Source organism: Bufo bufo, chromosome 4, assembly GCF_905171765.1.
Source record: "Bufo bufo chromosome 4, aBufBuf1.1, whole genome shotgun sequence".
Taxonomy (NCBI): domain Eukaryota; kingdom Metazoa; phylum Chordata; class Amphibia; order Anura; family Bufonidae; genus Bufo; species Bufo bufo.
In genome coordinates this window covers 136,842,459-136,869,631 of record NC_053392.1, presented here as the reverse complement: position 1 = coordinate 136,869,631, position 27,173 = coordinate 136,842,459, and the positions used below count along the sequence as shown (strand labels likewise).

Genomic DNA, 27,173 nt, shown 5'->3' with positions numbered 1-27,173 from the left:
CTTCCATTTTTGTCCTGCTTGGGATACATTCAATTATAGAGACTCATATGACCAGTGGCTTATGACACTGAGCTGCAGTACTGCACACACAAAGATTTCCTGGGGCTACAGCCTAGGTCACGAGGGGTTATGGGACATGAGAGTAGTCACTAATTCTGGAACTTCTTTTAATTAAACTTCACAGCCAGGCCAATGCTGCCACTTATTCTTTAAAGGCAGGACTTTGTAATCCGGCCAGGCTGGCTTTAGATAACTTTTCTGCCCTTGATCTCATTGTTAACAAAATCCCCGATCTAAGCCAGAGTCTTGAGAGCACGACTTTACCCAATGCTTGCCACAAAGATTCAGAAAGGTTACAGGCTTCTACCGTTCAATATGGAGGCCAAATCTTTGAAAATGATAGTGTAAAGGATAATCCAGTTTTATAATGGAAATATTCTTAAGGATCTAAAAAATCCACAAAATCCACAAAAAAAGAAACAACAACTACATTCAATAAAGTGAAAAGAGATTTATAGAATTCCATTGAATTATTAGGTCTTTATATTAATGCACAATTGAGCGTGTACTATTAAAATGACAAGAAGACCAATATAAATCTACTTCTGACAGAAGAATATTATTCTTCATTTTACTCATTGCAGCTTGGGAACAGAATATTTTACACATGAGTCTTTCTAATATCTTATGAACCTCTATATTCCAAAAGGCTGGACTTGAGCTACCATCAGCCACTAAAGAAATTTGTTATCCTCTTCTACTAATATATTATGTGTGAAGGACACTTGCGACATGTTTGCTGCCATCACCTTACAGTACATAGGAGGTGGATTCTCACAGTGACCCAGATTTATTGAACTTTTTAACAATTTCATTGTACAGTATTAAGCCAGCAGTATAGTGGTGCCACCCCATTCATATTAATCAAAAAGAGTTACAGCAGAAGCCATGTTTGGAGATGAGGTGTCACATTCCGAATACAAGAACTTATGTTACACAGGACATAACTCCTCTTGCCAGCCTTCAGTAAATGACACCCAGCTTTTGTGGTCTTTTAGGATTTTTTCTGTTGACTTACTTGGTGTGTCTTTGTTGGGGCCCCGAGAAATGGCCTGTGGCTGGGGCCTTTTCTACCAATTTCCACGCTCCATCTGTGGTATCCATTAACAGAGTCTATACCAGCATTCAGGCCTCTGACACCTGCCTGGCAGGGAGTAGCATACACAAAGAAAACTGGACTGCAAAAAGGGGGAAGGAATGGAAAGTTTCTTTTTTTTTGGGTGGAATGGGGGAGGCTGAAGAGGAGGGTGTGAAATGAGCTCACAGTAGGGGTTAATCCAAGACCCTCTACTCTAGATCATTTAGCACCTGGAGTTATAACACCACCCTGTGCTCCACAAAACGACATTTATCATGAGCCCATATTATAGACATCACATCAAGGAAATTGTAGAAATCATAGAAATCATAGCTCCTTGTAAAATAACTTTTTATCCATCAAGAATTTAGTTATATCATAAAATTTTAATGGGTTGTTAATTTTTGGGGGCAATATTCCATAGCACATATTATGCAGACTATGACCACTCTGAAGAAAAATATATATATAAAATAAGAAATGTATTACCATATCAATATATTATTATTACCATATTAATATTATTTCCTACTGGAATTAGCATTCTCAAATTAATTGAGATGGAAATGAAAATAGAACTATATCATTATTTGTCTTCTTAGAGTTAGGTTTTTTTTTTTTTTTTATGGTCTGTATAAAAAAAATATAATAAATAGGTCATAACAGGAATAATTGAAGGTTTTTAATATTTGCCCCGAAAAATGGTATGTCCTTTTCTAGGAATGGAAAAATGTTAGTACATTTTTTGCATATACTATTTCATTTTCTGAGCATATCCTTGTTTGTTATTATTTTTAAATCCCTTTGTATGTGATAGGATCATTTAAAAAATAATTCCAACATTTCTAGTTAGACCAGGAATGGACTAATTAAAATCCGATGCTATACCCATGCCAGCAGCAAAATTCTTCTAGGAATATATTCAGGCTTGACAACTTTGTAAACCTAATATATATTCTTTAATATATAAAATAAAAATGATTCTGCTGCCAGTAAATGATCTGAATGATTACATTTTCAGCTAATTTTTTAGATCTTAAATTATGTGTTTTTTTCATACTGGTAAATGTTGAATAATTATTGTGTATTTGTTTTTTTAATGGCAAATATAAAATATTTATTAGCATTTTACAGTTAATATATTTAAAGCGATAACCCTTTAAAGTTCTGGTGGATGTGATATCTCCTGCTCGTCCTATTTTCTTGACATTACTCAAGATTGCAGAACAGAACATTGAGTGTCTACAGCAAGCTCCACTTTATGTGAATGAGCACAGTGCTCAGGGTGTCTAGGAAAGCTCCATTGATCCTGTCCACACAAATAACCATAGTTCTGTCTATTTTTCACGGTGACGGCAAATTTCATGGAAATCGTCAGGCATGAAAATATTATTTCACTGAGAAAAGCCATGAAATTGTGAAAATCCTTCATTGTTATATATAAATTTAATGAGCTATTGATATTTCTCACTGGTTAGGAAGTCAAAAGAAGGGAGTTAAATTAAACACTAAACCAAATGAATCTCAGCAGAGAACAAATTGCTAAAATTCATTTACATTTCCGGGGGAAAAAATGCACGCACCAAAATTTAACAGATGCACTTCACCTTCACAGCCTCAATTGTAACACACGGGAACCTGTACCACAGCTACGTCTGATTTTTAAAATTCATAAAAATAACTACCATGCATATTGTGCTATAACCTTTTCATCGCATTGTAGCTTTTTCTTTTTTTTTCTGATTTTTGTTTGTTTTCTTTTACTTTGCATGTGTTTTGTTTTTGTTTTGTTTTTCATTTTTTTTTATTTTAATTTTATTTTTTACATGTGCTAGACTAGTTGTAAAATGTATACACAACCAGGATGGAGGAGAGGCCATAATGAAGTGACAGTTTTAGCTCATTAAATTTCAGGTCCACCCCAAACTTTTGTTTACAGTTGTAGGAAGAGTATATTATTCACTATATAGGCCAACCAGCTACCTTATCAAGACTCCCCCATCATCATGTCCAGTGGGAGCTGTTAATGAACTGGGTAATTGAGCTTGTGACATGTGTTACCAAAACAAAACAATAGGAAGAGGAGACAAATGGCCATTTTATTTGGCGATTAGAGGCTGGACCAGGCTTTCAGAGAGTCTCCACTAAGTAACTGTCTGAATACATAAAACAGTGAATTGAGGCCCAACAGCTGCACAGACAATAATGGGGAAGTGACAGCCACAGCCCCATCTGTGCTTAACATTTTGTTAAAAGAAATTACTTGACTAAGAAGGCAAAACGTACAGCTGCCCCCAAACACTGTCTAACAAGTACCAGGGCATCCTCAAACTATTTAATACACTACATAACAATGCTGCTTAACCCCTTCTATACTGATGGTAGCACAGGTTACACAAACATCAGGCACTACTTAACATATAATGTAGTATCTTCAAAGTGCAACTTTTTGGTACACAATATTTATAAAATGCCACTACAAATGTAACCCGTAAAAATGGCAGATTAATTATTTATGATTTATAAGTTATGACAGTTTTACAGTTTTTAGCCCCATAAAACAAAAAAAAAGGCACCATGGCGTCCTGGAGTCATCCTCTTCTATCAAGTTCTGAGTAAAGCCTCATTCACACGTCAGTGTTCAACAGACGTGTGCTGAACGTGTTCTTCACGGACAGCACACGTCCCCATTCATTTTAATGTGTGTATTTACTCGTCAGTGTTTTAGCACGGTCCGTGGGTCCGTTTTTCTTTTACCATGCATTCTCTATTTTGTCTGTGTTCACGGATCCATCACACCCATTATAGTCTAAGGGTCTGTGGAAACCACAGATGCAACACGGATGCCATCCGTGTTTCATCCATGTTTCACAGATTATTAGAAAGAGATGCTTTGAAAATTATTTTTCAGCTGTGCAGCGGATCCATCACGGACATCTACACGGAGGCATCACTGACCACCTTTTCATGGATTTAAGCACGGACGTGTCTGTGTTTGGTGCAATTTTTTAGCTAAGCCCAGAAATGGATACAAGCTGATAGTTTTCCTCATTTGTTAATCTCCTCTAGACGATTCTCATTGCTGCCATGACGGTTCAGCCATGAACTGTAATACATTATTTTTTACTTTCAGAAACATATGCTGGGATCATCCAGTTTAAAACAAAAAAGTAATATCACTAATTCAAGGGAATAATAGAAGCACAAACGACCATATGGGTTCTTACAATATGTCCATAACAATACCCTCTTAGTACTTGCCCTTACTATATACAGCCATCGTATTATGTCACAAGCTCATGTGAGAGAGACATAAACAGTACGTTTATGAAAAGTATGCCCCCAGCCTGTGGCGATTCGGCTGACATGAGTTTTTCATTTTCTGTATTCACTAGCTGAATATAACTACTGTTTGCCATGGAGCTCTGAAAGATTTCGTGCGAAGATTCTTCTACATACATAGAAATATCTACATACATAAAAATATCTAAATCTACATAGATAGCAATATCTACATACATAGAAATTTCTACATTTACATACTGCACCTAGAAATATCTACATACATAGAAATATCTACATAGATAGCAATATCTATTTTATGTATTTGTAGCCCCTCTTGATGTACAGCATCATGGACTTAATGGTGCTTTCAAATAAATAATAATAATCTATAGCTACATTCATATAATATCTACATAAATATAAGTATCTACATACATAGAAATATCTACATCTACAAACATTAAAAAAAATCTATACAAATATAATTATCTACATCTCTACATACATAAAAATATCTACATTCATGGAAATATCTATATGTAAAAAATAGAAATGTCTGTTGACAAACACAGAAATATCTATATACATAGAAATATCTACAAATATAGAAATATCTACATGTACAGGAGTTTTGGATATTAATAAATATTCTTATTCTATTTTTGTAAGAAGCCTGTGATTCAAAAATTGCACAGAAGTAATTTTAGTAAAGTTTTTCTAATAAGTGAATGTATTTTTGTAATTTTTTAAAAACCTTAATGACATCCCTCTTTATAAATAGTCTTTTCTTCCCTTTTATAACTCAACCCAAGTATTTTCCTTGAAAGTCATTCATCGAGAGTCCATTTCAGGATATCTTAAAAAGCACAACAATTGGACTAGGAATGTGTTACTGACCCAAAGATAAACTTTGACCCTGAGCTCAGTGATCAGGCATCTTAAAATGCCTTGTCTCTTTAATAGACTACCGCTTTACTTTCACAATCCACAAGCTGACATGCATTTAATATACATCTTCCAATGCCCTTTGGCTTGGCTATAAGAACCTCTGACCTCACTATAGCAGAATTCCTTTGCTCTCATTGAAGGACACATTAACCAATTCTGCTCGTCCAGACCCAGAATACAATACATTATTGATGCCTGAGCTTGGCAAACCCAGATGGCATCTAGCAGAATAACATCTAATACTCAGGAACAGCAATGGTTAAATATTGTCAAAATGGATAAAAAATCATTTAGTGCAGCTCTTAGTAACTTTCTAATATACTGCATACACCCTCACTATGAACTGAACTGAAAAGCTTAGGGGTAAACAAATAAATGCAAATATTTGTACATTTTTTGTTCTAAAAAATCTTAATAAGCATGTAGAATTCTATAAAAATGTCAGAAGGATAGATAGATAGATAGATAGATAGATAGATAGATAGATAGATAGATAGATAGGAGATAGATAATACATCTAGCAAGCACCAACATCAATGAGTTACCGTGTTACCCTGATGGTGTAACTTGATTGAACATTGTTAAACTAAACCTGCATTATAAGCTTGTGTGTTAATGCGCCAGGGAATTACTTTAACACCTGCTATCTAAAGATGTAGATAGATATGTAGGTAAGTAGATATGAGATAGATAGATAGATAGATAGATAGATAGATAGATAGATAGATAGATAGCGAGAAAAATTCCACGGCACCTCCAAAGCGTTAAATAGTATCAAACTTTATTCACCAGACCCGCAACGTTTTGATCCACTTCCTGGGATCTTTCTCAAGCAGGATGTGGATCGAAACATTGCGGGTCTGGTGAAAAAAGTTTGATACTATTTTACACCTTGGAGGTGCCGTGGAATTTTTCTCGCTAATTATCTGAAGGGGGATTGCCTTCACAGCCGCTGGCACTCCACCTGTACTTGATATACAGCTGTGCTGCCCAACTTTTATATTTTTTCTAGATAGATAGATAGATAGATAATAGATAGATAGATAGATGATAGATAGATAGATAGATAGATATGAGATTAATAAATCGGAGATAGAAATTAGATAGATAAATAGATCGATAGATAGATAATAGATGATAGATAGATAGATAGATAGATAGATAGATAGATAAATGATAGATGGATAGATAATAGATAGATAGATAGATAGATAGATAGATAGATAGATAATAGATAGATAGATAGATAGATAGATATGAGATTATTAAATCGGAGATATAAATTAGATAGATAGATAGATAAATGATAGATAGATAGATAGATAGATAGATAAATGATAGATAATATATAGATAATAGATATATAGATAGATAATAGATAAATAATAGATAGATAGATAGATAGATATGAGATTATTAAATCGGAGATAGAAATTAGATAGATAGATAGATAAATGATAGATAGATAATAGATAGATAGATAATAGATAGATAGATAATAGATAGATAGATGATAGATTTGAGGTTAATAAATCGGAGATAGAAATTAGATAGATAGACACAGATAGAGCGATAGATAGATAATAGATAGATAATAGATCATTGATAGATAATTGATAGATAGATATGAGATAGATAGATAGATAGATAGATAATAGATAGATAGATAATAGATAGATAGATAGATAGATAGATAGATAATAGATAGATCATTGATAGATAATGGATAGATAGATAGATAGATAGATAGATAGATGATAGATAGATAGATAGATAGATAGATAATAGATAGATAGATAATAGATAGGAGATAGATAATACATCTAGCAAGCACCAACATCAATGAGTTACCGTGTTACCCTGATGGTGTAACTTGATTGAACATTGTTAAACTAAACCTGCATTATAAGCTTGTGTGTTAATGCGCCAGGGAATTACTTTAACACCTGCTATCTAAAGATGTAGATAGATATGTAGGTAAGTAGATATGAGATAGATAGATAGATAGATAGATAGATAGATAGATAGCGAGAAAAATTCCACGGCACCTCCAAAGCGTTAAATAGTATCAAACTTTATTCACCAGACCCGCAACGTTTTGATCCACTTCCTGGGATCTTTCTCAAGCAGGATGTGGATCGAAACATTGCGGGTCTGGTGAATAAAGTTTGATACTATTTTACACCTTGGAGGTGCCGTGGAATTTTTCTCGCTAATTATCTGAAGGGGGATTGCCTTCACAGCCGCTGGCACTCCGCCTGTACTTGATATACAGCTGTGCTGCCCAACTTTTATATTTTTTCTAGATAGATAGATAGATAGATAATAGATAGATAGATAGATAGATAGATAGATAGATGATAGATAGATAGATAGATAGATAGATATGAGATTAATAAATCGGAGATAGAAATTAGATAGATAAATAGATCGATAGATAGATAATAGAAGATAGATAGATAGATAGATAGATAGATAGATAGATAAATGATAGATGGATAGATAATAGATAGATAGATAGATAATAGATAGATAGATAGATAGATATGAGATTATTAAATCGGAGATATAAATTAGATAGATAGATAGATAAATGATAGATAGATAGATAGATAGATAGATAAATGATAGATAATATATAGATAATAGATATATAGATAGATAATAGATAGATAGATAATAGATAGATAGATAGATATGAGATTATTAAATCGGAGATAGAAATTAGATAGATAGATAGATAGATAGATAGATAGATAATAGATAGATAGATAATAGATAGATAGATAATAGATAGATAGATGATAGATTTGAGGTTAATAAATCGGAGATAGAAATTAGATAGATAGACACAGATAGAGCGATAGATAGATAATAGATAGATAATAGATAGATCATTGATAGATAATTGATAGATAGATATGAGATAGATAGATAGATAGATAGATAATAGATAGATAGATAATAGATAGATAGATAGATAGATAGATAATAGATAGATAGATAGATAGATAATAGATAGATCATTGATAGATAATGGATAGATAGATAGATAGATAGATAGATTTGAGGTTAATAAATCGGAGATAGAAATTAGATAGATAATAGATAGATAATTGATAGATAGATAATAGATAGATATGAGATTAATAAATCAGAGATAGAAATTAGATAGATAGATAGATAGATAGATAGATAGATAATAGATAGATAGATAGATAAATGATAGATAGATAGATAAATGATAGATAGATAGATAGATAGATGATAGATTTGAGGTTAATAAATCAGAGATAGAAATTAGATAGATAATAGATAGATAGATAATTGATAGATAGATAATAGATAGATAATAGATAGATAGATAATTGATAGATAGATAATTGATAGATAGATAATTGATAGATAGATAATAGATAGATGATAGATAGATATGAGATTAATAAATCGGAGATAGAAATTAGATAGATAAATAGATCATAGATAGATAGATAGATAGATAGACACAGACAGATAGATAGATAGATAGATAGATAGATAGATAAATGATAGATAATAGATAGATAGATAGATAGATAGATAGATAGATAGATAGATAGATAATAGATAGATAGATAGATAGATAGATAGATAGATTTGAGGTTAATAAATCGGAGATAGAAATTAGATAGATAGACACAGATAGAGCGATAGATAGATAATAGATAGATAATAGATAGATCATTGATAGATAATTGATAGATAGATATGAGATAGATAGATAGATAGATAGATAATAGATAGATAGATAATAGATAGATAGATAGATAGATAGATAGATAATAGATAGATCATTGATAGATAATGGATAGATAGATAGATAGATAGATTTGAGGTTAATAAATCGGAGATAGAAATTAGATAGATAATAGATAGATAATTGATAGATAGATAATAGATAGATATGAGATTAATAAATCAGAGATAGAAATTAGATAGATAAATAGATCGATAGATAGATAGATAGATAGATAGATAATAGATAGATAGATAGATAAATGATAGATAGATAGATAAATGATAGATAGATAGATAGATGATAGATTTGAGGTTAATAAATCAGAGATAGAAATTAGATAGATAATAGATGGATAGATAATTGATAGATAGATAATAGATAGATAATAGATAGATAGATAGATAATTGATAGATAGATAATTGATAGATAGATAATTGATAGATAGATAATAGATAGATGATAGATAGATATGAGATTAATAAATCGGAGATAGAAATTAGATAGATAAATAGATCATAGATAGATAGATAGATAGATAGATAGATAGATAGATAGATAGACACAGACAGATAGATAGATAGATAGATAGATAGATAGATAAATGATAGATAATAGATAGATAGATAGATTTGAGGTTAATAAATCGGAGATAGAAATTAGATAGATAAATGATAGATATAAGATAGATAGATAGATAGATAGATAGATAGATAGATAGATAATAGATAGATAGATAGATAGATAGATAGATAGATAGATAGATAGATAGATATGAGATTAATAAATCGGAGATAGAAATTAGATAGATATAGTGGTAAAATGACATCTACAGTCTGATGTTTGCTATGTTTGTGCCCCAGTTTTGTGTGTCATAGTATTGATAAATGTCCGCCAGTGTTGGGCGCCTGACATCTGATCCGCTCTCCATTATGCTCCCATTCTTGCAGTCAGTAAAATCTAAAGATTCGGAATAACTGTTAACAATCAGATGCATGTCTTAGTAATAATAAATATTTAAGCCGACCACAAAGGAAAATGTTTCAGGCCGTTAAGAGTATTATTGCCCAACCTAAGACTTATATTTCAGTAATGCAAACTGAAGCTTTCACTAAACCAAGAGATGACAAGTTAACTGACTCTGCACTTCACCCTTCATTGTGTTCACACCTAGGTGCCGTACTTCTCAGTGAACCTCCAATCTGGTGCCACTTATATGGTTATATTATTGTATTGTGGAATTACATATAACTGTCTAATGTCATGTATGTGCATTGTCACTGTATTTTTAAATTCTAATTAATAATTTTTCAACTGCCAACGGTGCCTAAGCCCTATCCAAATTCTCTGCTATTAAATACTGCCAGCAGGATACAGCTGTATTCTGCCACGATGACCATCAGCCCATCACAACGTCCTATGCCACGCTGCCATTAATGTCTGCTGTATTCTGCTGAGGACTCCTGCAGGCATCAGACGGGAATTTCAGTTCCTTACTGTGTGTGTTAATAGGGTATTTATGATCATTTAGAGATTTTTCCAAAATTGTTAGTTGTGTAATATGCTAATATAATAAGATTAAATATGGTTATCCTATTATTTGAGGGTACATTACAGAATTTACTAGAAAATAAAATGTCAAATACTGTTTCTCTATAATAAAAAGCTAAAAATTATAAATTCGATCTCTATGGGAAAACAAGTATCCTTGTTCACTTCCAGTGAACGGCGTAATTAAAATGTGTATGTATCACCCTTCTGAGCGGGGGACATATAATACAATTAATTCCAGCTTGTGGCTTCCCCAGGATAATTGGGTGAGTTTATGGAGGCGAGCCTGGGTGCGTCTAATGTGGTTCACACTACATGATTGACAAGTCTGTGTCTGGCTGCTCCATTAACAGTATCATTTTGTTGCTTTTTGCAGTTTGCTTGGCTAATACTCCGAACAAATAGGGGCTGTTTCTTTGGCCCTTTTTTCTACTTGACCTTCCCCTGGCTCATTCTCTTTGAGCCTCTGAAAACTGCCTTGAAAAGGCATGTTGAATGAGCGCAGTCCATCAGAGCGCCAGGTTCATCCCTCTGCGCGCCCTCAATACTCCACTTCAAAGATGGGCGCATTCTTTAATTGGCCTTTGAATTGATACCAAAGGGTCACAATGCGAGTGGCAAAAGAGAAAGAGGCCTTATTGAAACAAAGCCCCTGCATTCACTTGCAGATAAGCACGTTTTAATGCTTCAACGACCACCACTGTTAAAGGCTTTATTGAAGACTGGGCCTTTTGAAGGCAGCTAGGGCCAAAAAAAAAAAAAAAAGAACTTTTTTTTTCCTTAAGAGATGATTAGTTCAAACAAACAAGAGTAAACAAGGAAATACAAGCAGCAAAACAACCCAAACCTTACAAACAACCGAAAGATCCAAACAGACAGACGTCACACATGACTCTAAACATTTACACTTTCTGCGCCTAAACTCCGCACTTTATATTTTTTCCACCTTCTACTTCCCATCAATGGGGGGGCAGAGCAATCTCCCTGTAGATGTTTTAATTTGCCCTTGATAGGATTGCCAGCTTTTTTTTTTTTTCTTCTAAAGTCATGATACAGATTAAGTCTGAGTCGGTCTCACTTGACTAACTAACCTACAAAATACATATGTGCATTGAAAACACTTTTGCATTGTCTGATCCTTGTTCTCAGAACAAAAGAAGAGGATTTAAAATCTATTTTGCAATGTGAAATAGTCGTTTCCTCAATGGATGTCTCCCGTCCGGGGCAAGTCACACATAAAGTATAATATTAAAGATTCAGCATATCGTTCATGGCTTATTAAATGCAATATGCTCTTTTATATTTGTTTTGTTAAGCATTGAAATATATATAAAAATATATTTGTGTATATATATATATATATATATATATATATATTATATTTAATAGTTTTTATAATATTTTCAAATTTCCTATGGTGGGTTTAGATAGAGTGGTTGAGGCAAGTTTTCCACACTTGCTTTGCACTGAGATTGGACCACAAGGAGAGAGACAACTAGCACTTAAGAGGTTTTGGGTCCAATCCTATTCCAATGCTTAAAGGAGTAGCTTAAAGTAAACCTGTCACCATGAAAATGCAGTATAATCTGCCGGCAGCATGTTAACGAGTACAAAGAGCTGATGGGAAAATAAAAAATTGTGATCTGGACTATAGCTGTAGTACTACTCATGTATTACTACAGATAATGCTCCAAAATGGGGGGGACAGATTCCCTTTAAGGATTAGCAAATCTGCTATTTAAATTCAGAGACTCTATTACAGTTGATATCCAAGTACGATGCAGTCCTAAAACATTGTGGGCTATTTTCAGACTTTTTACACTTTAACAGTTTTTGGATCCGTTTTTGACAATGGTGGCAGAATCTAGAGAAATTTTGCATGTGGTGTGTGATAAACTGATAAACTGGCATCCATAATGTCTAATATACCCGGGACGAGTTCAAACACTGTGCCAGTGTGCTCTATGGCATGACATTCACATGAAGCTGGCATTTGAAAAGGTCACTCATGTCATTAAAAATAAGTCACGTGCCCAGTAACAATAGGCATAAAGTAAAGGAATACGTTTTCATCCGCTGGCACATCTAAATCGACACATTCATTTCCCTATCTTCAGACACCACGGTCGCTTTAACAATTATACAAGTATTTGAAAGTCAGTATTTTGCCCCATTTTTGTTCCTATGTATTCCTAATGAATTCATGTGGCTTTTTTCAAGTTCTTCAAGGCAATTTGCAAAAAGAAACACCACAGGATAAGTCAAATAAATGTTCCTCAGCAGCGGGAAGCCTCTGTGAGCGCTGAGTATCTGCTATTTTCTCTATCAATACAAGGCTTTCCTTTACATAGGATCATTGGCATTAATAGGCTTCAGAAAGATCAGTAGTACCATGTGGTCTCTGAAGAAATCAAGGACCTCGTTTTGGTGTGGGTTCAGAAGACGGATCTCTTTGGCCCTTTGCTTTAGTAGCCTGTGCGTTGCCGTTTTTCTATGATTAGACTTCTGTATATAAGAATATGATAAATATTTTGCTTTTGCTGTTTTTGTAACTAAGAAGAATTCATAAGAACATAGACAAACTAACTTGAATCTTTCAACTCAAATCAAAGCCTCCAAGGGATATTGTGAAATGCTTTATTCCTCAATCCACATTGCACCCCTAGAAAATGACGGCATAGCCCAAAGTCAGTTTCGCAATGTCGGTGGAATTTACCCTGAAGTTTGCCAGTGAAATACCCAAGGAAAAGGTAGTACTCCTAAAAACAATCTCCATATCCAGCATCAACTTATGTACATATTCATTGCACATGTGACAGTGAAGAAGTATTGGTCAAGTGACTTCTTTATGTTTATTTATTCATTATGATTAGCCTTGACCAAAAACTAGTCCTATCCACCTAGATTTATTCTTAATTTATTAGATCAAGGTAAGGACATCAATGTATATTAAAATTAGAAATGGGCAATGGTCTTTATTGGATTTCCTCACCCTAAGGGTTCATTCACACGTCCGAAAAATGGGTCCGGATCTGTTCCGCATTTTGCATAACGGGTGCGGGCCCGTTCCTTTTCAATGGGGCCAGAACGGATGCGGACAGTACACTATGTGCTGTCCGCATCCGCAATTCCGTTCCCGAAATTCCGTTCCCTGCAACTGCAGACAAAAAAAGGCATTTTCTATTATAGTGACGGCGATTTGCGGTCCGCGAAATGCGGAACACACATTTCCGGTGTCCGTGTTTTGCGGAGCCGCAAAACACCTACGGACGTGTGAATGGACCATAAAGCTTGCCATACTTTAAGGGATTTCAAATGACCTTTCATTATTGGTTGATCTGTGAAGACTGTAGATTTGAACAAAAAGCCACAAGTTAAAATAACAAATCGATGATCAAACTCTGCTGTGATCTGTGGTCTGGCCATCCGTTGCTGAGATGCAGCCTCGATAACAACCAAAAAAATCTGAGAAGTTCTGTCTGCATCTGTAACATTCCCTCACGTCATAAAAAGGTATTGATGGTCAGCAGAAAATGGTCTTAAAAGGAGTGGAAAGTCAACGCTGTAGCTCCACAGCTCCATCCATTGTTTAGTGGACACAGCTGGTAACTGCATCATTGCTCCCTAGCGAGTGAAGTGAATGGGGGTTGCTCCAGCTCCCTCCGCTACACAATGGATGCAGCTGTGTAGTTCCAGCTATGACTTCCCCCGCCAGAGCAACTCGGAAACAGCTGATTGGTGGACCAATGCCGATCAGATTGTCTATTCTAAGGACTGGCCGTCAATATTAAAATCCCAGAAAACATTTTTTAAAGTGGTTTCCAAGAGTTACATTTTTTTTACAAGGTGCCTACAATGGGTTAAAAAAAATAAAAGATGCTATACTCACCTAACCAATAATCGTGTTCTGATGCTTTCCAGGTCCCACAGCCGGTGTCTACTTCCTGGTATCTCTTGACAAACAGGAAATGACCACAAAGCCAATTACTGTCTGCACTGGACTATCCCTTTAAGACTGCAATCTAGCCAACACAATATATACTCACCAATGACACAATCCTAGTATTTAAACTAAATGGGCATAAAAAAGAATAAGTACATGCCAATAGCTCTGCCAACCAATGAAGCATGTCATCGTACAGCAGGTTTGGTAACCAATTTATGTTTGGGGGGGAGATCAATACAGAGGACCAATGTACGACATCCATCAGAGTACTGATAGGACCATGACAAAGTTGAATGTGATTAGAAGTTTCTTTTTTTAATCTTTGATTAAAAGATAATACTTGATGAAAGTTCTCAGATGAGGCTGCAGTTGGTTTTAGTGGTCTTTAGTGTTAGTTTTTATAAAACTTTTGAATGTCCGTATATTGAAGCTGTGCCTGATCCTGGGCACTAAATAAAAAGACTGTGCACCTCCACTTGCCAAGTTCTTTTTTCCACCCTGACTAAAATATGCTCAGTTTGATCTGAAAGACTGTGTATTTTTTTTCTTTCTTTGTATGGAAAATTGCCACTTAAGACGAGTTGAAAAGTTCTCCAGCAAAGAGGCCAGCATGCTGAATAGAGGCACGTGGTTCTTATTTAATGATGCCAGCATGGAGCAATCCAGCTTCATTGTGATCTCTCATATACCGGCTGTATACCCATATGATGAATTACATGTACCTACCGCTGTATCTCCTGGTGGGGAAACCTACATGATTGACAGGCTTATCAGCCAACATAAATACAGACAGGAATTTCAGCTCCGGCAATGTATACTGTACATGCTTTCTGTTACGGGATGGCCTAAAGCTGTGTGAATCCTCAGAAGAGTCTCATAGGGTTTTAAATACATTTCTCTCCCAGTTCAAGAACATAGCAGTAGGTTAGCTTGACCTGGGTATAATTTATACTTGTGGGGAAGAATTGAATTATGATGTTCTACTGCAGGAAATAATTGTAAAAAAAAAAAAGAAGCAAAATATAGAATTTACAAAACTTATACAGAACATGATTATCCTATTTCCAATTGTTGTGAAACAAATTTTTGGTAAAACCCAATAAATTACAAATTTACAAGAATTTACAAAACTTAGAAATATCCTGACAATGTATCCACCGCCAATTGGAAATGGAAAATATAAATCAAATTGTAGAAAAGAATAGATTTCACATTTCTATATGAATATCTCTCTAAAATTCCGTAAAAAAAAAAAAACGCCCATCTTCCAAAGTTCTCACCTCTCTAAAGTATTGATTCACTCAGCTTTAGAGCTCAAGTGGACAAAAAGGACAAGGTTTCTGGCTGAATAGGCTTTTATCGGATGCAAAAGACTCTATTGAGTTGAAAACGTTGTGCTTTTTCATTGTCTCTGTTTGATCTGGCCTGAATGTCTAGTAAATAAATGTTTTTCGCACCATTCACAGATCTCCAGACAGTTTTACTGCAGCGAGAAGGAGCTGCTAACAAAAAATAATGTTTAAAACTAAGGACTGGACTTTGTGGATCCTATTTTGAAGGAGGGAGCTGCATAATACTTAATCTGAAGTCGTCGTCGTCGTCCCCCCCCCCCAGCGGCAGCTATAAAAACACAGACATGTTTTATTCAGCACAATAATGCTTATTTGACTTAGGGACTACATTAAACAGTCATAAAAACGCACCACCTCCTACTTTCAATGGCCTGTTTAGAATGTAGTGAAAGGCCATTCAGCCTGAAAGTTTTTCCTTTGTCACCAAAAAGTTTTGGGTTAACTGTGAAGCGCCACTCGCATCATGCACAACTTTTTTAAACATAAACTTTACAGGGGTTGTCAGGGATTAGAAAATTAGAATCTTTTTTTTTTTTTTGTCTATAGGCTATGCACAGCCCTCAACTGAATGGTCCTGAGCTGCAATACCCAAAATAGCCTATGTATATGAGTGGCGCTGTTTCTGTCCTGACTTATCAGTATGCTGTTATACCAGAATTATGTTGTGCAATGTACATATTTTTAATCTCAGAGGCTTTATGGGACAAAGAGAGGTTAAATGTATGAGAAATATTTTTGTTTTTTACTATATTATACAGATGTCATCCAGCTGAGTGTTATGTAACGTTTTTGGGCAGCTCTGTTAATGCATTATCGAATGAGTCTAAATAGCTAAATAGTTTTTCCTGCAAATAAAACATATTGGGGTAGATTTATTAATCAAAATTCTGCAGAAATTTGGGCAAAAAAATTTGGACATGCATAGCGCCACATTTATTAAAGGGATTATTCCCTAATTAATGTAAAAAATAGAATCAGACATCATATAGTACACGACAATCTCTTTCTAACAAAGTTAGAACCAGTCCTGTACCTCACTAGTGATGAGCGGCATAGGCAATATTCGAATTCGCGATATTTCGTAAATTTTTGGCCGAATATTCGCCATAAATTCACAAATTCGAGAATTCGTGATCTCCAGTCATTGTTTACTTGATGACGAAAATTGGCAATGTAATATATTCGCAATAAATTTGCTATAAATTTGCAATTCGAATATTCAACACTATTCGCGAATACGAATATATAGCTCTATATTCTAAATATTCGCAAATTCTCGAAGTAGCGAAATTCGCGATTTAGATATTCGCGTTCAACACTATACCTCACATGGATCCAGAGCTCCCCCCATTCATTGCAGCTCTCTCCCTATCAAAGCACAGAGGTGTCTCCTTTCTGCTGCAGCTCTCTCCTTATAGCAGCATCCAACAATAGATATGGCTGGTGGCAGTAGAAGAATGGACCTGAGCATGTGTCTTCTCCTCAGCCAGGTGGACAGAGAAATAAGGAGAAGAACAAACAGCAGGTGGCGCTATACAGATAGAATTGATTGAACAACTCAGCAGCTATACTGCATTTTTAATGACATGCAGTTAAAAAACTGTTCAATACCAGGTACTGCTTTGAAAAACATAAAATAGTTTTCATGGGACAAACCCTTTTAAGTGTTTAACACTATTTGATCATCCAGAATCAGTCACTGTGATAAATTGTAGACTGTCTAGGGGTGGTCAACCTGCGGCACTCCAGCTGTTGTGAAACTACAATTCCCAGCATGCTCTATTTATTTTATTGAGAGTTCTGAGAAGAGCAGAGCAAGTATGCATACTGGGAGTTGTAGTTTCACAGCAGCTGGAGTGCCGCAGGTGGCCCACTCTCTAGTCTGTCTATAAATTGGAATATAAAACCTGTCCCACTATGGTGTGATGAGGAGGTGCAGCCAAATGACAACCCCAACTTTGCTACAAACATATCATTTAAACTCTTTCAGCAGTACCTGCACTTTGCGCTCTAGATACTTTCTTTCTACTCTTAGCTTTATAATGCCCATATACCAGGCAAGAGACAGAGCAATGAGTAATCACATGTAGTAAGTGACATATTCTGATCACAAAGAACAGATGACTTGATGACCAAGGGACTGGCTCATCCTCATTTGGTATGACCCTACAACTGGGTAATATGCATGGCTAGTTTAAGCCTGTGATGTGAGACAGCAGGTTTATGGTGCAGCATCTGCCAAGTACTCACTACTGCCATGAACGACTAGCACGGATGATGGAGTATTTGTGAAATTATAATACAGATGGGCACGTACATAACGAAACTAAGTGCGCATTTTCTAGTGTTAGTATAAAGGGTCACAAGCAGCTTGACGTGCTGTTCATCTGATGGTCTTCACTTGTCCAGCTATGCAGTCCTACATTCCAAATTAGTGATGTCATCGGTGACATCAGCTAATTGATGACATGTTTGTTTGTTTGTTTAAATCATCATGTTTTAGTCTCCATCTATTCAGAAGGTGAACCCAAGGCTTCAAAAGGACAACCTGGTGGTTCGACAAAGCCCTTTTTCTGATATCATAGCATAGGTCTGGTGATCATCTCATCATCTATACATCTACTGGAGAACAAGTGAGGCTTCTTAATACAGGTTTTCATTTGACCAACTGTTTTTAATTTGCAAATGAAAGTTGTGGTACAACTCCATCCTTTGGACCTCTTCCAGCATGTCAAGAATTAATTGTAATGAAAACAGCATTGCTTAAATGCAAGGCCGTCCAGTTATTCTACGTTATTTACACAAACAAAGTCCTTCTCAGTTTCTTTGATAAAAGCAGCTAAATCTTTTTCCTCTTTCATGTTTTGTCAGCATTTGAATCCCCTTTGTCCTCTGGCTATTTGCCGAGCTGTGGACAATGGCTCAGGAGAATGGAAGCAGAATGTTGGAATGGGTCTCTGTAAGCCTAATTATGATACGTTGACTGCACTCACCATGACATATTAAGGGGACCAAGGCTTATTCAATTAGCCACTCCAGGTTTCCCTTTCAGATCTAAAGTTATCCTTTGACTGTTTGTATTTCTGAACAGTATTCATGTCCATTGTGAAAGCAAATCCTTCAGCGTTTGAGAGGTTTTTAAACTGAAGCTGTTATTGTAGCTAATTTTTATTAACTGAATGATAAGATGATAAAGAAACAGACTTTTGTTATGTAATAAGTACAAATCAGTGTGCATATGCTCACCTCTCCCTCGCCATCGCCATTGTGCCCACTCCTCATTATTTCCATAGAAATATTCTTTTATATGACTCTGCACACTCATTTACTTCTGCCATATGCCTCTTTATTATTTTATAATGCTTCCTATTATTTTCATCTCTGTCTATTCTGCATCAAAATGGCCTGGAACATTAGGCGCCCCAGACTGTCTCCTGGCTTTGGAAGGTCATGTACAGGCAGACAGGAATGCCAGAGAACTTCGAAGCATGGCAAAAAAAATAGTCTCCTTTTTTGCTTTCATTGAGATCTTTATTCCATACAAATCTGAGGAAAGACTGAAGATGTCTTAGATGTATGTGACCAGCAGTACTGTAAAGGTAGCATATATTTAATAATGAGTCCTTGGAAACCATGAGGTTCCAAATGAGATGTCCTAACCAGGTATCGAGAAGGAACAAGATCAAGGGAACATCACTAGTCCTAAACATGCGCTGTGATTGCCAGTTACGCTTCTCAGGTCAATCACCTCCTTACTCATACCAAGAGTTTTAAGTTATGTTAATCTGAAAAACTAGTAGCAGACATTAGATCTTACAAGTTTAAGGCCCCTTGCAGAAGAGCGTTCCTCCCTCAGCGCGGTCCGCAACGCAGCTCCCGGCCTGACTTACCAGCACTGCCGGGGGTTACATAGCATTATATTGATTTATGATGCTATGTAACCCTTAGGCCCCTTTGACACGAGCGAGTATTCCGTTCACCTCACGCATTGCACCCGCACTGAATCCGGACCCATTGACTTCAATGGGGCCGTGCAGATGAGCGCTGATCTTCACGCATCACTTGTGCGTTGCGTGAAAATCGCGGCATGTTCTATATTCTGCGTTTCTCACGCAACGCAGGCCCTATAGAAATGAATGTGGCTGCGTGAAAATCGCATAGCATCCGCAAGCAAGTGCGGATGCAATGCAATTTTCACGCATGGTTGCTAGGAGATGATGTTAGTAAATTGATTAAAGTCAATTTACTGTATTATTTTCCCTTATAACATGGTTATAAAGGAAAATAATAGCATTCTTAATACAGAATGCTTAGTAAAATGTTGCTTGAAGGGTTAAAAAATAAAAAAAATTAATTCACCTCATCCACTTGATTACGCAGCCGGCATCGTCTTCTTTCTTCTTTTTTGAGGACCTGCAAAAGGACCTTTGATGACATAATCGCAGGTCCTGCTGAATGAAGATAGAAGGATCTTCATTTTACTAAGCATTCTGTATTAAGAATGCTCTTATTTTCCCTTATTACCATGTTATAAAGGGAAAATAATACAATCTACACAACACCGAACCCAAACCTGAACTTCAGTGAGGAAGTTCAGGTCTGAGTACCGCATTCAGTTTTTTATCACGCGCGTGCAAAATGCATTGCACCCCCGCGATAAAAACTGAACAACGCAATGCAATCGCAGTCAAAACTGACTGAAATTGTGTGCGCACTAGCGCGGGTTTCCCGCAATGCACCCGGGACGCATCCGGAGCAAATCCGGGACGCCCGTGTGAAAGAGGCCTAAGGGTTACATAGCATCATAAATCAATATAATGCTATGTGAATCCTGTCAGTGCTGGGAGGTCAGGCCCGGAGCTGAGATGCGGACTCGCTGCGAGAGGAACTCTTGTCTGCAAGGGGCCTAAAAGAACTTGGTTCTGTCCACTGGTCAAAATGGACAAAATACCCATAGATTCAATTTCAGCCTGTTAGTATGGTCTTTGATAAAGAGTAGAGATGAGCGACTTGATTCATAACTCATTGAATTTGTAAAAATTGCATTGCATCCAAATCTGGATTTTCGCGTATTCGATTCGGGTGATTTTTAGGTTTTAGAGAAAAATCTATTTAAAAAAAAGAAGATAAAGTCAAGAGAGAAAAATATGAGTCTTAGGAGACCTCTGGGTGCCGTACACAAATTTTCAGGCCAACTGGAGCACTTTTGATTTGTGTATAATCTACTCAGACCTGAATGGAATCGGTCATCCAATTTGGCTAAATTGAATTTTGAGCGATTCGCTCATCTCTAATAAAGAATTCTCTATTCTGCCGTGGAATGTGTTGGCACCATATAAACAACCAAATATGGAATAAAAAATGCAATTCTATTTTAGCAAGTAGGTCTGACTTGTTGCCCATCAGCTATAGCTTCCTAGTAATATTAATAACAACCCTCTGAATCCTTACAGCATGACACTGATTAGAATTGCTTCTCAAGCATTTTAGTTGGAATTTTTGTCAATAATGCGGCCATCTAATAATGCTCACTCAGTCACTACCACTGAGCATGACTTGGTTGGTTCATGTACAAGTAAATGAACCTCTACTAGTCCCAGAAATGAAACAGTTGGTAGTAAATAGGATTAGATGGCTGCATCCGGGTGAGGTTTAGCAGCATGTGCTTGCTCTTAGTGAAGCCCCATTGCTGTTTCTGATTTGAAGAAGATGGTCACCTATCCTGTTCAGATGTCAGTTTTATTACAGCTTCAGATTGGATTTCCCTAGAGAACAGAAATTAGCCGTTCAGAACATCTGATCACAGAGAAGGATATGATATATTTTAGTGCTGGAGGGAATTGAAATGATCGCCCATCATTTTCTAAATTTAAGACAACAAACTTTTTCCCAAAACAACTGCTGTTCCTGCTTTATCCGGACCATACACAAGGGGGGGGGAGTCATCAACACTGGTGTACAGGAACACTGTGTCAGTTGTCCATTTCGCCCAATCAGATTCCACCATTAATTTTCCAAAAGAGCTCAGAAAAATTAAAAGGTGGCATCTGGTTGTCAGAAGAACAGAAAAATAATTTTAAGCATCCGTTATGCTCATTTATGCACTTTTGGCATCCGCATTAGCCATTTTCGTCTGAGATCTGTTATTTTAGACCGAAAAAAAAAAGTCTGCAGGACTATTTTTTATGTCTAACATAACGGCGAAATTGCGTTTTTTTAAAAAAAAAATCCAATTCCACCTCATTTGGTATTTTTTTTCAGCTTTCCACTACATCGTATGCAACAGTAAATGGTACCATTGAAAAGTAAAACTTGTCCCGCCAACATAATGGCTATGTGAATGGAAAAATAAAAAAAAGTTATGGCGCCAGGAATGCAGGGAGTAAAAAAACAGAAACGCAAAAATGGAAAATCGGAGGGTCCTGAAGGGGTTAAAGACATAAGATATCTCTACCTCTATGGACACTTTAAGACATACAAAGTCTTATTTTTATATTATTCCCAAGATAGTTGACATTTTATAAAAACATGTGTCACGTGGGGCAACATCTGTATGAAGTTTGCATGTCCTCCCTGTGTTTGCGTGGGTTTCCTCCGGGTTCTACAGTTTCCGCCTGCATTCCAAAAACATACCGATAGCTCAATTGGTTTCCTCTGAAATTGACCCTAGTGTGGTTGAGATAGGAAAATTAGATTGGGCATCTCCCAGTGGGAACAGGGACCGAGTGAGTAAATATCATTTGCATACAGCGTGGCGGAATATGTTAGCGCTATATAGATGGCAGAATGACATATTCCCCCTGATTTTTATCCCGTAAGCCGTAGCATTGAGTCCTGGGCCTGTCTGCTCCAGTATATACTTGGACAACCCAGCCGCCGAGTCTTATGTTTCTTGTATAAATTTTAGCCCTGTAATCTCAGTCTCATCTCACAACAGAGCCTGTTCTTAAGGAATCTTATTTAAGTGTACATCATAATAACCAATTATATGTCTCTTTTTCCTCCTGAGTCTCCATGAATGGTTTATGTCAGAGCTGATTTTCCTACATTCCCATAAAGCTCCCCAAACACACAAGTTAATAGCGACGTCTTTCTTTTAATCAGGGTGTAGGGATTTAATTGTTCAGATGGTATGTTTGCATGCAGCAAATATTTCCTTGTGTAACCACTTCAGTGCTGCTCATGGCGGGGAGAAATGAGAGCTGTGCGCTGAAGGAACCGCCATGCTAGATCCACATACCGAGCAGCGGCGTCAGTTTTCTTTCCCGTTAAGACTGGAAAATGCAATGAAAGATCAGCAGAGTTTGCATATTTCTACCAGACATGTGTTTTTCTTTTTCTTTTTCTTTTTTTCGTACTTTATTTCTCATCCTTTTCTACTTAGAAAATAAACCGGCTGGAAAATATTTTAGGAAATAGCTGAAGGAACCAAAATTTTGTATGGAGTAGGACTAACAGTGCCAGACATGGCTTCCCAGGGTCATTCATTTTACACTAGTACCAGTATCAATGGTAGAAGTATAGTAGTAGTAGTAGTAGTAGTAGTAACAAAACAGTTCCATCTATAATAAAATTGACCACTAAGGGCTCATGCACACGACAGTATTTTGCGTTCAGTATACTGGCCGTTTTTTGAGTTCAGTATGCGGTACATATACTGAACCATGCATTTCAATGGTTCAGCAAAAAAAAACGGAAGTGTCTCCGTGTGCATTCTGTTTCAGTATTTCCGTATTTCCGTACCGAGAAAAGATAGAACATGTTCTATTCTTGTCCGCAAATCACGGTGCTTGGCTCCATTCAAGTCAATGGGTCCGCAAAAAAAACAGAACGCATACGGAAATGCATACGTATGTCTTCCGTATCCGTTCCGTTTTTGCTGAACCATCTATTGAAAATGTTATGCCCAGCCCAATTTTTTCTATGTAATTACTGTATACTGTACATGGCATACGGAAAAACGGAAAGGAAACGGAAACCCAACAGAAGCAAAAAAAAACGGAACAACGGATCCGTAAAAAACGGACCGCAAAACACTGAAAAAGCCATACGGTCGTGTGAAAGAGGCCTAAGTATACATATTTAGTCGTCATCTTCTTCATTCAAAACTATATTCAGCTGCTGCCTACTTCTCTACGAAGAAAGCTGGGTGCCACGAAGCTTTTACAGTGGCATTGATATCACCACATTTTTAGTCCGCATCCGATCCATATTTTTTACGGACCCGTTCATTTTATTGGGGCCACAAAAGATCCCCATTGGTATGTCCGTTACGCAGCCCCGCAATAAAATTAGTACATGCCCCATATTTGTCCACTTTGCGGACAGGAATAGGCATCTCTAACAAAGGGTGGGACATGCTGATCCGCATGGTCGTTATACGTTTTTTGCAAATCCGCAATTCGAGGACTGCAAAATGGATATTGACGTGAATGCCCGCTAAGACTGTAGAAGGATTATTAAGCAATAATGAAGACCGTGCCCTATATTGCTGGACAATTTGCCATTTAAAGGGGATCTGTCACCTCACCTGTCCCCTCTGTTTTAGTAAATAATTGTATTCCACATGAAATGACAAATCTGGAGCGTTCATTCTTATGACTGTATGTGGCACAGTTCCTCTATTATTCCTACTAGCCATTGCACCCCTGCATACTTTCACATTGTCCAGTGAGCGCTAACAGGGCAGGGACACAACCCCAACCGGTAACAGCGAGGTGTGCATTTATTCATAAATGTCTAGTAGGAATAATAGAGGAATGGTACAACATAGAGTTAGGCTGCAGAATGCAAGTAGTTACTTAGCCTAAGTTCACATATGCGCTGTGATCTCCGGCAGAGAAATAGACTACTGGACTTCGCTGTATCCAGCACTGCCAGATCCCCATTGACTACACTGGGATGCATCAGGGATCCAGCCGCTTTTCAACATAAATGCCGGCTTTCGACCAGACAAAAAGTCGTGCATGCCCGAACAGCCCCATTCAGATGAAGTGAAGAGACTTTCAGTTGCACAAATCTTTGCAACAAAATCTACTGTGAGGCCATGTTTACGTGTGAGTGAAACCCAGCACAAAATCACTGCTGCAAAAATGCCATCAAAAACGGATATACTACATGCAGTTTTTGCCGTTCAAAAAGCCAGCGGACTTCACCCCCTCGATTGCAAAGGAAAAGTCTACAGCATAACTTCTCCACCCCCGTTTCACTGTTACTGCACACTGCAATGGCTTGCCGAATGAAAATCCGGAACGGCAAATTTGCAACTAATTTACCAAATTCCAGTCATTGCATTAGGCCTCTTTCACACGACCGTATGGCTATTTCAGTGTTTTGCGGTCCGTTTTTTATGGATCCGTTGTTCAGTTTTTTTTGCTTCCGTTGTATTTCCGTTTCCGTTCCGTTTCCGTTCCGTTTTTCCATATGGCATATACAGTATACAGTAATTACATAGAAAAAATTGGGCTGGGCATAACATTTTCAATAGATGGTTCCGCAAAAACAGAACGGATACGGAAGACATACGGATGCATTTCCGTTTGTGTTACATTTTTGCGGACCCATTGACTTGAATGGAGCCACGGAATGTGATTTGCGGGCAATAATAGGACATGTTCTATCTTTCAACGGAACGGAAAAACGGAAACGGAATGCATACGGCCTCCTGCACACGACCGTTTTTTTTTCCTGTTTACTGGCCGTTTTTTGCAGTCCGTATACGGAACCATTTATTTCAATGGTTCCGCAAAAAAAAAAAAAACGGAATGTACTCCGTATGCATTCCGTTTCCGTATTTTCGTTTTTCTGTTCCGCAAAACGGGAAAAAAAAAACGGTAGTGTGAAAGAGGCCAGTGAGATATCTTGATGCACAAGATAAACGTCTAAGTGACAAACTCAGCTCTGCTGCATTTGCCAAATGAAAATGAGAAGCAGAAAATTAAAAACTGTTATTTTTAGGTTCCGGAAACAGCTATCAGCGCGGCGTCTCCTATTGGAAGGCATTACATCACAGCCATCACGTGTGTGTGTGAACCAATTCAACCGTGACCGGACTCGCTGCAGCTCACACTGGTAGTCAGCTGTTCTACCCTCCGCTCACCCCCTTAGGAAATAGAAAGACTTGCCATTCAATGAGGAGGGGGCGAAAAAATGTGTCGATTCATTGGTGTTTTGTGCACAAATCCCTCACGTATCACCCTGATAAATAACTAGCGTTATAGCACTGGCGCCCTGCGTCTCCCGGACTGGGATATTATTATGTGCGGCATCACATGCAGATGTCACCTTGCCATAGACTAAAACAATTTCATTCCACTTTTGACATGCTTCTAGGCTCCCATTAGTACAGGCAGAGGGCCGCCAATAACCGCTCATTAGCGCTAATTCAGAATGACATCAATACTCCTAAGAGATCATTCGAAGGATCCGTCTAATTACCGCAGTTTACTTTGCAAATGAGTAACTGGAAGGTAATTTAGGGAAGTCTTACCCATGTGCTCCTTCCCTCTAATATGATGATAGTAGTAGTAGTACAGCAAACAGCACAAATGGTTAATAAGCGCTCCCCTGACTAGAAGCACGTCCCATCTGGCTATCAGCAATGACAATGGAGACCGGGAGACTCGGCCATACTTCTAGTTCCTATAGACCTTTACCATGAAGCAGATTGGAGATTAGTTCCACTCATCTGAATGGGGTTGTGTCCGCAGCTCACACATGGATTTCTGCAAGGCTCATCCAGGAAAATGGGGCAGATGCAGAAATTTCGGGAACAAATCTGGCCCGTGTGAATTCGCTTGTTGCGTCCTCAAACTAACAAAAGAAAGACATGGCTGGGAAGATAGGACTACTTTTCTTCCAGTGGGACACTAGTCGATAAAGGGATAAGTGAAATGATGGGGGTGATATTCTATCTCAAGGATGGCCAATCTGCGGCTCTCCAGCTGTTGCAAAACGACATCTTGCAGCATGCCCGATACAGCCTACAGCTTTCAGCCCACAGCAGCGCATGGTGGGAGTTGTAGTTTTACAACAGCTGGAGAGCCGCAGGTTGAGCATCCTTGCTCTATATGGAAAATGATTGCTCCACGTAGATCTTCTGGTAGCTACAATTGTACCATCAGTAGGATCGGCCACAGTTTGTTTTATTTAGGCCTTGACATAATGGGGCAGATTAC

The 27,173-nt window shown here is 37.1% G+C and overlaps 1 protein-coding gene across 3 annotated transcripts in view; it reads right to left on the bottom strand.

The window, feature by feature from the left end:
- Positions 1-27,173, bottom strand: part of PAX3 (paired box 3) — a 60,324-nt gene that overhangs the window by 11,314 nt on the left and 21,837 nt on the right. The gene's annotated exons all lie outside the window — the stretch shown is intronic.